This window comes from Solanum dulcamara, chromosome 5 (genome assembly GCF_947179165.1).
Source record: "Solanum dulcamara chromosome 5, daSolDulc1.2, whole genome shotgun sequence".
Classification (NCBI taxonomy): domain Eukaryota; kingdom Viridiplantae; phylum Streptophyta; class Magnoliopsida; order Solanales; family Solanaceae; genus Solanum; species Solanum dulcamara.
Window position 1 is genome coordinate 23,906,410 of NC_077241.1, and position 14,589 is coordinate 23,920,998.

At 40.1% G+C, this 14,589-nt stretch overlaps 1 pseudogene; it reads right to left on the minus strand.

Annotated features, from left to right (window-relative positions):
* Positions 1-12,735: 12,735 nt before the first annotated feature.
* LOC129890923 (5S ribosomal RNA) lies at positions 12,736-12,855 on the minus strand (annotated as a pseudogene).
* Positions 12,856-14,589: the final 1,734 nt, after the last annotated feature.

Genomic DNA, 14,589 nt, shown 5'->3' on the forward strand with positions numbered 1-14,589 from the left:
TTGCAGTCGTAAAGATGACATTAAATAACCTAGTCAGCCATTCCAAACCTACCGAGTCCGCACTCTTCCAAAATTCTCCAGGGATCTCGTCAAGTCCGGTCGCTCTTCCCCAGCGCATCCTACGAACAGCACCTTTAACCTCATCGACCGTAATACTACTACAACCCCCAATATCGTGATTCCTTCCTGTATGTTCCAAATCTCCCAACACAATTTCTGTGTCCCCACTGTCATTCGAAAGTTTATGGAAGTAAGACTGCCATCTTTGTTTGATAAGGGTCTCCTCTGTCAGTACGTTTCCGTGCTCGTCTTTAATGCACTTCACTTGATCCACATCACGTGCCCACCTCTCCCGGGACTTGGCTAGCCTGAATAGCTTCCTGTCCCCGCCTTTCTCTTCTAGTTCAGCACAAAGGCGTTCAAAAGCTGCCATTTTTGCCGTTGCAACCGCCGACTTCGCCTCCTTCCTCGCTATCTTATACAGTTCCCCATTCGTCCACTTCTCCACCTCATCCTTTCTCTCTATCAACTTAGCATACGCCATCTTCTTTGCTTCCACTTTCCTTTGCACTTCTTCATTCCACCACCAGTCCCCTCGATGTCGTCTACGACTGCCTGTTGAGACTCCTAACACTTCCCTTGCTACAGCCCTAATACAACTAGCTGTCCTATCCCATATACAGTTCGCATCCCCACTACTATCCCAGGCTCCCATATCCTTCAATTTCTCTCCCATCTCTAGGGCCTTAACGGTTGTCAAACTCCCCCATCTGATCCTAGGTCGTTCTTCCCCGACCCTCCTCATCCTCGTCGTCTTAATCCCTAAATCCATCACTAAGAGCTTATGTCGGGTTGTAAGGTTATCAATCGGGATGACCTTACAGTCTTTGCACAAACCTTTATCATCCTTCCTAAGGAGTAAAAAATCTATCTGAGTTTTAGCCACTGAGCTACGGAAGGTTACCAAGTGGTCCTCCTTCTTTGGGAAACTCGAGTTGGCTATCACTAACCCGAAAGCTCTTGCGAAATCCAGAAGTGAGATTCCTCCTCCATTTCTGTCCCCGAAGCCAAAGCCTCCATGTACATCATCATACCCTCCTGAAATAGACCCGATGTGCCCATTGAAATCCCCTCCCACGAAAAGCTTCTCAGTAGGTGGTATGCCTACCACTAACTTGTCCAAATCCTCCCAAAAGCGCCTCTTATCCTCCTCGTGTAGGTCCGCTTGCGGCGCATAGGCACTAATAACATTCAACGTGATCCCTTCAATGACCAATTTAATCGACATCATCCTATCATTGACTCTCCTAACCTCCACCACCTGATCCCTTAAATTACTGTCTATTAAAATGCCTACCCCATTCCTATACTTCGATTTACCAGAAAACCAAAGAGTCAATGATAGGATGATGTCGATTAAATTGGTCATTGAAGGGATCAGGTTGAACGTTATTAGTGCCTATGCGCCACAAGCGGGTTAAAGAGTAGTTTATGAAAAGCTATCTGTCCTTTCTCTTGCTATATACTTGGCATGAAAATGAGGTTATGATGCCAGGTTTGTTCACCGAGCCCTAGAATAGGACGGGTACGAAGTATCCACATAAAGGAAAGTACAGACTATATATAGTTTATTCCCTTTCTTGTTCTGGCATGTCTTAGTTGTAGGTTAAACATGATATGAGTTCCGGGGTAACTCCATTCTTAGCATCTCTTATTTACGTCTGAATATCGGACTTTTATAATAATCGAACTATTTCCCTGGAAACTTTTATATGTTAAAAAGGTAACAAATGTATTGGCTCCAAGTCTTACACACTATTTGTTAACAAATGTTTCTGGTTCCATAAGCGATTTGGCTTTACTTTAGTACATGTCTAGGAGCCCCGAGATTATAATTGATATTGCCCATAAAGGCATTTAGAAGTCACTCGAGATGACTACACTACTACTCGAGTCCTCCGAGAAAATTTTAATCTTCTTATATGGTCAAGTCTCTAATAATGATTTAAATTGCATATAGTTACTCACTACTCTACTCGTGTATATTGTAACACTTCTTTCTCTGAGTCCCGGGCCAGGATATATTCTCGTGCACAGTTCACTGCATTATTCCCTGAGTCCCTCAATAGAGGGCCAGGATACGTGTATAGATATATGATGATGTGTTGTAATAAGGTGGTGATGGCACTGGGGCCATGATGGTTTTACAAAGATGATTCACCGGACCCCCGAAAGGGCCGGCTATATGATATGACTCGAACATGCATGTTTTTGTAATTCACAAAGTACAGGTACAGGTTTCTGAATTGATATCTTATCCCCTATTTTTGTATCTCAGATATGCTTCCAGTTGTATTATATTATGTTTTACATACTCAGTACATATATCGTACTGACCCTCTTTCTCGGGGGGATGCATTCATGCCCGCAGGTATATATACAGATTTTGGGAGTCCGTCAGCTTAGGATTCCATGCAGCTCAGTTGGAAGAGGCTCCATTGTATCGGGGCCTAGTTTTTGGTACTGTCCACAGATGTATAAAAATTATTTTATCCATTCAGGGGTACGGCGGGGGCCCTGTCCCACCATATGTTGTCATTTATATGTTTATAGGTCTGCAGACATGTATATGTGGGTTGTATATGTCAGTTTGATTCATCTGGGTCTATATGATATATTGTACATGTTGTTATATTATGGCAGCCTTGTCGGCTTGCGTGCCCTGTCATGTTGTGATACAAACAAAAAGGGCTACAGGTATATGCAAATGTTATCGCCCAGTGGGACTCTGTTACATGATATTGTTTTATTTACAGTTCAATGTGACCACAGCTGATAAATATGTGTATGGGGGGTCCAGGTCGGACTCCAATCATGACCTATGGGGTTGGGTCGTGACAGTATGGACCCCTTTCTATGGGTCGTATACCCTTTGATGGCTCGTAGAGTATTCTCGTTGAAACACAAGGGTATAAGGGATTGGGTCTAGGACCCTCTACGGGTCGTAAACCCACCTCATGGAATATAGGTGCACACCCAATAGTTACTGGAATGTGTCATTGAGTCTACAAAGAGACCCTATAAGTTGTAAGGTTTTACACTAGTCATAAACATAGGCTCGTAGGAGTGGTCTAAGGTTTGGGCTTAAGACACCCTCTGTGAATTCTTTCTTCGGATCGTAAAAGTCATCCATAGGAAAGTCTCCTCAAAACTCCAATTTTTTTCTGAGTGTTGTGGGACCCTACTAGTCATCCCTTCGGCCTGTAGAACCTTCTATAGGTCGTAGATGGCACTCATGGTCCACTGAAACAGTGATCTTCTGAATTTTTCTTACATCTGTCGAAATTGATCTAAGTGAGTATAGTACAGGGTGTTATAAATGCCTGCGACTATTTTTCTTTTAGGGTTTGGTTTGTTATTTTCCCACTCTTATGATCCTTATACTATGTTGTTTTAGCCTATTCTAAGTGGGATTAAGCAAATTTAGTGAACCTAACCTCTCCATTCACTCACAATTCCCTAAAATCAAAATAAGTACTCTCAATGTTCCTCTCAAGCAAGAACTAGGGTTCTTCATCTTCAGGCTTCACTCTAAGAATTTAAGCTAGTGTCTTCATGAAAGACATGAGGTATTTCATCAATGAAAAATATAATATTTTACTCTTAGGGAGTTTCTCTAACCGACAACTATCACTTATGAGCTAGTAATGATACAACAAAATGATATCATTGTCACATCCATCCAATACATTCCAGAGTAATAGACATCAATATCTATGGATCCAATCATCAAGTCCTCTTTTGGGACAAGAGCCTCTTAGTACATTGGCTATGTAGTTGTTGGATTTTAGTCAATTAAACCCATACCCAACTAGGTGAAAAATACTACTCCCAAAACATGTAGTAATACTAAAATCATCATTTAGTCTCATTGGATTTTTAATTTAAACATAAAACTCATCACAAAGAATCATCAGCAGCATTACCTCTTCATCAATATTTACACTTTTTAAAAAATTAACATCAGTTACATCATCATCAAAATATCTTCCTCCAAAATCCTCATTTAAGTCTATTGTCAATTTCATCAAACTCATTATAATATGCATCTTCTCACTTTGAAAGCAATATTTTATTTTATACATGAAAACCATCAATCTCAACCTCAAGTCAAAGTATGATAATAACTCAACTAAGGTTCATGTAAATGTAAGCATAAATCCATAATCTCAATAAAATACAACTCCTGAAGCTCATCAAGGTATATTAAAATACATACAATAAGACAATGAAATTAATCTACAAAACCCAGTAGGAATTATAAATAAGTCAAGAACTCAATTCATGGAACCTCAAAACTCAACTTAAATCGAATCTATGAAGATATAGGGTATGTGGGAGAACTCAATCCACATTATGAGTAGCCTTACATACGTAGAACTCGAAGAACAATTGAAAGCTGGAAAATGGGAGTGAGCATTTGAACCATAACTTTTTTCTCTTCTTTAATCCCTTGCTCTCAAATAAACTAATTGTTAATGAGATTGTATGTGTATAGCGTACTAATAAAGGATTCAAAATAGTCCCAACACATTAGGTTTTTGGTTTGAGAAGGGTAGAAACAGACTAAACTACCCTTCATTAAAATTGATTTTGGCCCTCTACAGGTCGCTCTTACGAGTCGTCAATGTTCCTACCAGACGTAGGGATGACTTTTAAGTCATCCCAACACTTAGCAAAAATCCTAAACATATGGACCCATCCTATGGGTGGAGTTTACAACTCGTCAAACATCCTATAGGTTGTAAGAACCCCTCGTCTTACAACTCTTTTAAAACCCTGCAAACCCAAGTGTCTGAAGTTTCTATATGGGTCTGTTATACGAATCGTAAAACTTTCTATGGTTCATCCTGTTTACTCACAAAAAAATATTGGGTCTTAATGTTCTTCCCAAAATAGACTTCAACCAACAACTAGTCTTTAGGGGTCGTCATCTTCTCCATGAGTTGTAAATAGACTTGTAGACACTCTACTAGACTTAGCCAGTTTTCAGTTCCTAATGGCAACCCTATGAGTCACTCCTATGATTTTTAGGAGTTCCTACGACTCATAGGTCAACTCGTTCAACTGGCATAACTCACTTTTCTAAACTTTTCTCATGGATCTCAAAATTAGTTAAGGCTAGGATAACATGGGGTGTTACAATATCTCTCTCTTGGGATCATTCATCCTTAAATGAAGATCAAGATAAGGTTTTACTCAAGTTACTAATACAATCAAGAACTCAAATACTCAAATATTCAGAAAATCAACTACTTAGACTCAAAAATACTAATCATATACTTAGACTCGGAATGAATATAAACTCAAAGATAGAAGAAAGGAATATTACCATCAACAATGACATTAGAAGGCTCAAATAGATGTGGTTATCTAGCCTTCATATCCTCCTCATCTTCTCATTTAGCCTCTTGAACAAAATGATTTCGCCAAAGAACTTTGGCGGATGCTACCTCTTTGGTTCTTAATTTGCGAACTTGACGATCAAGGATCTTAACTGGGATATCCTTATAAGGCACTCTCCTTAACCCCAACTCTCTCGGTTGGAACAACAAGCGAAGATTCTCCCAAACACTTCTTAAGCATAGAGATATAAAACACAAGATAAATCACGGCTAACTATGATGGCAACTCCAACTCATAGGCTACATTACCAACCCTCTTCACAATCAGGTAAGGGCCAATGTAGGGGGACTAAGCTTCCCTTTCTTTCCAAATCTCATCACATCCTTCATGGGTGAAACCTCCAAATATACCCAATCATGTAATTCAAAATCTGAATCTCTCCTCCTAACATCCATGTGGGATTTTTGGTGACTCTGAGTAGCTCCCAACCTCTCTTGGATGGTTTTTACTTTCTCCATGGCCTGATGAACTAAGTTTGGTCTAATCAACTTAGTTTCACCGACTTCAAACCAGCCAATTGGTGATCTGATTCTCCTCCCATACAGAAGTTCATAAGAAGCCATTTGGATGTTCGAATGAAAGCTATTATTGTATGCGAACTCACTAAGAGAGGTAAGTGTTCATCCCAATTGCTTTTGAAGTCTATAACATAGAACCTCAACTTATCCACCAAAGTCTAAATTGTACATTCTACCTGGCTGTCTATCTGCGTATGAAAGGTAATACTAAGGCTCACTTTTGAACTCAAACCTTTTTGAAATGACTTTCAAAATTGAGAAGTGAATTGAGCTCCCTTATATGAGATGATAGATAAAGTAACCTCATAAAATCTTAAAATTTTCCAAAGGTACAATCTGGTATAGTCCTTTGCAGTATCAATAGTCTTCATCGGTAAGAATTGGGGCGACTTGGTCATCCTATCTACAATCATCCAAATAGAGTCATGTTGCCTGCGGGATTGCGGCAACCTGGTTATGACATCCATATTGATCATCTATCACTTTCATTCTAAAATCTCAATATTCTGAGCCACTCCACAAGGCCTTTGATGCTCAACCTTGACTTATTAGCAATTCGGGAAATTGGACATAAACTCTGTTATATCTCTCTTTATTCCGCTCTACCAATATGCTTCTCTCAAGTTGTGGTACATATTTATAGAACCTATATGGATGGAATTCTTGGAGCTATGGGACTCCTCCATTATCCTCTCTCCATTACCATCAACATTGGGAATGCACAATCTCTCGTGATACCTAACACTCCATCTCCCTTTTTCACGACCCAAGCTTAGGGCCTAGACGTGACACGGCTAATGAGACATTCGGAGGTACCTTATCCAAGCCTCTTAACATTCATTTAGCTTTTCATAGGAACAATAAGTGGAAATAAAAAGGGTAGACGTACTAAGGGAAACATCATAGAATAAGAGTCAATGTCAAACTTAGAACGACATACATTTATGTCCAAACATACCACTACTAAAAGAATTGGCAGAGGCTAAGTATGTTTTTAGCTCACCCTCATAATAAATAAAACAAGTACCATGGAAGGTATCCAAAAGTATTTACATAACATAAGCTAGAAAAATGAAAGGATATTTTTTCAAAAACATGGGAACTCACCAACTAGGTAGCCTTCAACAAAATTAACTAGCCACGTTGTTACACCCCACATCTTTGAACTCGGAATGTCCCTTAAGTTACTTAGAAGCTAGCATGTGAGCCACTTAAGTTATGACACTATCAAACGGCTCTAAGGAAGGGAGAATGTGATACCCCATACTAGAGAAGGTTGGAGATGAAATCATAAGAGTCCAGAAGGAATTGGAGGCCAAGTAATGAGTCGTAGGACTCGATTTACCTATGTAAGCTACTAAGTTAAAAGTAATATACACTTGAGCTACTTAAGCATATATCAAACTTACGTAGCACGGATTACATAGGTACATAAAATAAGACGAGATTACGAGCCCACGAGGAAGGGAAAAAAAACGACACGTGGTAGCCAATGAAGAAGCGACACATGGCAGCACCTCAAGCAAGCAGGTGACCCACCTGCTTGGGGTCAAGTAGGTGACCCACCTGCCTGGGGGGTGGACCCCACTGCCACGTGGCAGCCCATAGTTGGCAGCATGATACGGTGGCCCAATAGGGACTGGACACGTGTCATCTCTTGGGGTTGACACGTGTCACACCCTAAAGCCACATATATATGTAGATATATATCATATACTTCAGTTATCCATCAAAACATCAGCCAACATAGAGAAAAAAAACGTGAGGGAGAGAAATAGAGAGGCAGCCATGGTTCTTGAAGTTTAAAGGTTAGTTTTCCAATTTTCTTCGTAAATTAATTATATATGGTGTACCTTAAGTACGTGGATACGTATATATGTATTTTAAGACCTTCATGGAAGTAAACCTCCAGCTTTGCAATTGGAATTTGGAAGAGAAAATAAGAGAAAACGCTAGTTAACAAACCCGTTTTTGGAAGGGACAGTGGTTAGTAATATTGATATAACTTTTTGTGTACAAATTCGTTTCGAGTGATTTAATATGTTTTGGAAAGGTATTTCGTGGTTATATAACTTTTATTCAGACTCCAAAATCCATTTTTACATGTATCAGCTCGAAAAATGGTGATGAAGCGTAGAGGAGGTACTGCTCAGATTTGGTTTTGGAAATTCTACACGGACAGCTGTAAGTATTTTGGTCATATCGTTTTGTACAAAATTGATGTAGGTATGATTCGAAATATTTTGCGACCCTAAGACACATGTCTATAACTTTTGTGAAGGACGTAAATCCTATTTCCCTCCATTACCCCTTCGAAACAGTAAGCTGTCCAGATTTCACATTTTGGATAGTTTGGGCGAGTTTGACAAGTTTAACGTAAGGTAAGGCCTTTACATTTAAATTGGAGTTTATGGTATTGTTATATGGTGTATTACACCCCTTGTATGCTGCTGGAAGTTTAAGAATGTCGTAGAAATGCTCGACGTTCGAAATAAACTAAATTGGAGTCGCTAGAGGTGAATTGTCATCGAAATAAAGTATCGTTCTTGTGAGTTGCTGCTGCAGGGGTGTGGCTTGTTGTTTCAGGGCCTAAATATGTCCTAATGTGGGTTAGGGTGCTACTGGTCGAAGCCACATGACCCCTCGTTACGTATAATTAAAGGCGTCACAAAATAAAGGCTAGACGCCCTATTTTGATATCGTATTTTTGAATAAGTCGTTTGGAGTTTATGTTGTATATTGTTGGTATGAATTGCTGCAGGTTGTTGTTGTTGGTTAGCTTTAGGTCTTAGGGACCTAATTGGAAATTTGGATAAGGCACATTACAGGGGAGGTGCTGCCCAATTTTCGTCGACGCTTTAGCGAATAACAAAACTAGTCGGGGAAACGACTAAGGAAATAGATTCCATTGATACTAAGGTGTAACCTAAGATGCTGGAAAGTTAAGAGGGGTTGATATTTATATTACTTTCATGTTGAATAGGTTCAAAGGACGGTGAGGCAAGCAGGATAAGGAATAATTCAGACAAGGTATGTAAAGCTTTCTCTTGGCGTATTTTGGTATAAGCTCGTACAACTATCTTTCTTTCCTTTTGGCAAGTTTTAGCCTTAAGTGAATTGTGTGTGGAATGTGGGGATAATTCCATTCCCAAAACTCCAATTATGCCTCATAACCCCTATCCACTGCTTAGTATTGGAATTTCTGCAAGGATTGAGTATTGCCTAGTAAGGCTTCTACGTGTTAAACAGTAGTGTGTGGAAAGCTATCTCTCATTTCCCTTGCTACGTATTTGGTACGAAAGGGAGATTATGATGCCATAATGATTCACCGAGCCCCATGATGGGCCGGGTACGAAATATGTGTATGCAGATCCCCTGAAGGAAAGTATAGACTACATAAAGCTTATTCTCTTTCTTCTTTTGGGCATGCCTTTGTCTTACTTGTAAGTTGAATATGATCTGAGCTCTAGGGTAACTCTATTCTCAAACATCTCTTATTTACTTCTGAATATTGAACTCCTACAGTAGTCAAACTATTTCCCTAGAAACTGGTATATGTTAAAAAGGTACCAAAGGTACAGGCTCCAAGTCTTAAAGACTATACGAGATTAAGTGTTTTGATTCCATAAATGATTTGGCCCTACGTAAATACATGTCTAGGGTCCCCGAGATTACTTTTGAGACAGCCCATAATGGCATTTATGGGACACTCGAGATGACTACACCATTACTCGGGTTCTCAAATAAAAGCTTAACTTTCTTATTCTGTCGAGTCTCTGATAATGATTTAAATTGCATATAGTTACTCACTACTCTATTCGTGTATATTGTAACACTTCTTTCCCTGAGTCCCGGGCCAGGATATGTTCTCGTGCACAGTTCACTGCATTATTCCCTGAGTCCCTCAATAGAGGGCCAGGATACGTGTATAGATATCTGATGATGTTTTGTAATAAGGTGGTGATGGCACTGGGGCCATGATGGTTTTACAGAGATGATTCACCAGACCCCCAAAAGGGCCGGCTATATGATATGACTCGAACATGCATGTTTTTGTAATTCACAAAGTACAGGTACAAATTTTTGAATTGATATCTTATCCCCTATTTTTGTATCTCAGATATGCTTCCAGCTGTATTATATTATGTTTTACATACTCAGTACATATATCGTACTGACCCCCTTTCTCGGGGGGCTGCGTTCATGCCCGCAGGTACAGATACAGATTTTGGGAGTCCGTCAACTTAGGATTCCATGCAGCTCAGCTGAAAGAGGCTCCATTGTATCGGGGCCTAGTTTTTGATACTGTCCACGGATGTATAGAAATTATTTTATCCATTCAGGGGTACGGCGGGGGCCCTGTCCCGCCATATGTTGTCATTTATATGTTTAGAGGTCTGCAGACATGTATATGTGGGTTGTGTATGTAAGTTTGATTCAGCTGGGTCTACATGATATATGATATATATTATTATGTTATGGCAGCCTTGTCGGCTTGCGTGCCCTATTATGTTGTGATACAAACGAAAAGGGCTACAGGTTTATGAAATTGTTGTCGCCCAATGGGGTCTATTATATGATATTGTTTATTTATAGTTCAATGTGACCACAGCTGATAGATATGTATATGGGGGGTCCAAGTCGAACCCTAGTCGCGGCCTACGGGGTTGGGCCATGACAGAAGTGGTATCAGAGCCAGATTTGTCTTCGGAGTGTCTGCAGACCGTGTCTAGTAGAGTCTTGGTTATCGATGTCTTGCGCGCCACATCTATAAACAGGAAGCTACAGGATATTTAGGATGTTACCTTTCTTCTACATCTGAGATCGTGCTATAGATCCGAGTCATAGGAAAATTCCTTATACTAACCTTGGATCTTAACAAAAGGACGACACAAACAGAAGGAAGTAATTGACGACATGGAAAGTTACAAAGCATGCAGGTAAGTAAAGTAAAGCCACGAAAGATATTCGTCAGGTAAGGTATTGAAATATAAAGTTGAAACCTGAAAGGAAAGCAGACAGAAAGTGCAACAGATGCAGTTTGAAGTTGGACATAAGAGGTAAGTCCAGTATTTTTATCTTACTATTAATATTGAAAGCCCCGGTGTGGCTGCGATATGAGATGACATTGGAAGCCTTGTACGGCTGTGATATGATATGTATACATATATATGTTGGGCTTGTGAGGCATTGTTGGTATTTTTTGCATGCAGGTTTTGGGATAAGTAAGAAATGTAGAGGAAACTCTGCCGAAATTCTCCCAGAACAAGAAAAATGGAGAAAAACATAGCTTATAACATGTCTGGGAAATTGATATCGAGTACCCGTATTATGCTAAAGTAAAGTTGTAAGAGGTACTCTTCATGTCGTCAATAAGGGGCACCCTCTTTACTTGGGAAAGTTTATTTCGAAGAAATAAAAGTTTGTCTGAGCAGTACAGTTCAGACCGCAGTATCTCCAACCATAATTGTGTTGTAGGACAACAAAAGAGAAGCTCAGGTTGAAGGGTAAGATGTCCAGTAATTGAGATTCACTCTTTTTGAAGGTACCAAGCCCCCAACTCCTATTGTAAATTAGATGAGTTATTCATAACTCGAGGGTAAACTCGAAAGGGGACCAGGTAGGTCAAGTATTAACAGAAGTACTGTGATGTTTAAGAAATTTTGGTTTCTTCCAACAATGGTTGGAAAATGATTTATGATAATAGTTTATAGTTTTCCACCGACTAATTGGGAAAAGAACTCCTAACGGAAGCATCTCAGGGAGATGTCAGGGACGAATACGAATTAAAAAGAGGATATGTAAGTATGAATTGAACAGTGTGATACGAGTGTGCAGGGACAAAGTGGAACCACTAGTAAGACGCATTTAGTACGCGTTGACTATGTTAAAGGCCTGCGTTGAGAACGCAGTAAGAGCATGGAGCTTAAGAAAAAAATGAAAAATGATGCGTGTACACGATGTCGGCCCGAAAATGGTGGAACCCTTAAGGGACGAGAATGGCAAACTTAAGGAACAAATGACGTAACTTCTATTCGCCCCAAGAAACAAAGGATATAGGTTGGGGAAAAACCACTACTTCGAGAAAACCTGGAATAGTTATCATCGGAATACTAGCACTACCTAATTGAAATTGGAACAACTACAAGTACATACAGAGGAAAGTACGAGTACCTCCTAAAGGGGGGAAGTTAATGAGAAAATGGCAAAGGTAGGAGGAGGCAATTGATATAGCAATAAATGTGAGATAGACGTCTAAACTTCGATAAGATATCTTGCTAAACCAAGTTGGAAAGTTCCGGAAGTTACCAATAATTGGATGGAAGCCGGAATGCTACATAAGGTAGCGTTAAGAAGTTTGTGACGAGACCCTGAACAACATAACACTAGAAGGCGGCTGCGTATAAAAACAGAAGAATGTACCAATGAAAGGATATCAAATAATTCAAGAGACACTACAAAGGATAACGACAGTATGCTAGACCAAAAGCCAAAATGTTGGTTATAGAGTTAGTCGCAAATGATGTTGCGATAGATAAATAACCAAAGAAAAAGGAATAGAAAGCCTCCTGTGGTAGAAAATAAGGAGAACATAAAGTGAATAAAGGATCGTGGAACTAAAGGTCTACGCCGATACTAGATGCAAGATAACAGACGAAAGGACAGGGCAAAACATAAAGACTCGCGAGACAACGCTGAGGTAAATCTGGAGCTTAGTTGAGTGCCCGCACCTCGTGGAAAAGGTTGCAATGAAACGCGACACGAAGACTTCCCATGGAGGTCACCCATCCCGATATTACTCTCGCCCCAGCACGCTTAACTTCAATATTCTGATGGAACTTAATGTATTAGTGCTGGTGTGATCGCGCGAGATGGAAGAATCTGAACTAGTGACGGAGAAACGATATGAGATTATGTACCAAGAGTATTATAAGATACGTTAAGGAAATTCTAACAAGGACTTAAGCAAAACAAGGAGGATTAGCTACTTGCTAACTGATGACACATTCGAATGCCACAGTTCGTCAACATAGTACCTGTTAATAAGAGGCAAACCACCGAAGGGTTATATGGGCCAGTAGGCGAGGGAATTTCGACACCATTGGGCAACCAACTCTGAGGGCAAGAAAAAGCAAAACAGTTGATGTAACTTACAAATGACAGGAAGCAGTGCCCAAGGTCGAAAATCCCACAATATGACCTGGACTACAAAACTCATTTTGCACTCCAGCGCCAGATGACTCTGGAGGGAATGTTACTTGTGGAATAACGATATTAGTCCCTACTCCTTCGATCAAAGGTTACCTAATCCGCTGAGAAGGTGTAAAATTATAGAGTAAAAAAAGTGGTAGGACCTTACGGAGTCCCTACAGCTATTATCCCAAGCGAAGGAGCCCAAGTTGCAACTAACTACCGAGAGGTCCAAAAATAAGTTAAGCCAAACTACCGAGATGGAATTAGTACTACGGGTGAAGTAATACATTGCCACGATTGGACCAAAGATCTACCCCGACCTCGAGTGTAGAAAGGGAGGAAAAGCAGGGTAAGACATGAGGACTAGCGAGGTAACGCTAGGATGCTTCTTGTACCCTCTCATATTTTTGTAAAGGTAAAAAAAATGACACAAGATAATGTGTCTAGAGGATTATAAGCGGGGGTAAGGGAAATTGTGAAAAGGTTTAAGTAAAACTGACTGAATTGGCTGGTTACTACAGGATAGCGAGCTTCTATGCCAAAACTCTTTTGGAATTACACCAGATCATGTTAGACAAAGCACAGAACGACTACAAGCGCCGTTATATAGGGGGACTGCAACATTATTCGGTAGCCAACCCTAAGGATTGGAAAAAGAGGGGAAGAAGGACCCAAAAGATCGAATGCAAGTTAAAGTTCTGGAAAGAGTCGAGAAAGACTATACGAGGCTAACGGTTTCCAAATTATCCATATCATTACGCACCCATTTTATACTCGGTAAGAGTAGGGTGCTATATGAGTTGTTGTGATTAGGCTAATGAATCAACCCATTTGCTTCCAATCAAGAGCACCTATGCTGCTGAAATTAGAAGGAGTTATAGAACATGGAGAATGGTAAGGTTCCGTGAGGTTTCCTCGTCTAATATCCCAGATAAAGGGACTTCAATTATAATTAATGCCTTGAGATCAGTCCAAGAAGAGGTTAGGAGCATAGACAGGTCTTAGTACCGCATTTCTCCCTCGAGCTACTAAACAGACTGAGCGCACTATTAGACGCTAGAAGATATGCCACAAGCCGGGAGATTAACTTCGAAGGTAGCCGGAATGATTATCCATCACTTATCAAGTTGCCTACAATAATAATTACTACTCTAGTATTCCAATGGCCTCGACATGATTAAGCAAGCTATTGACTAAAAGCCCAGAGTCGGTAGGAATGACATACAGATAATCGACGTCGACATACAGAGTTCAAGTTGATGATTCGATGTTCATCATAGGGTCACCTAGAAAAGGAACTTGACCCAGAATATGTTAGACGGTATCAAGTTACTCATAAGATGGGCAACGTGGCTGGTAAGTTAAGCTTACCACCTCAGTTGGAAAATATACGCCCAGTCCATTAGATATT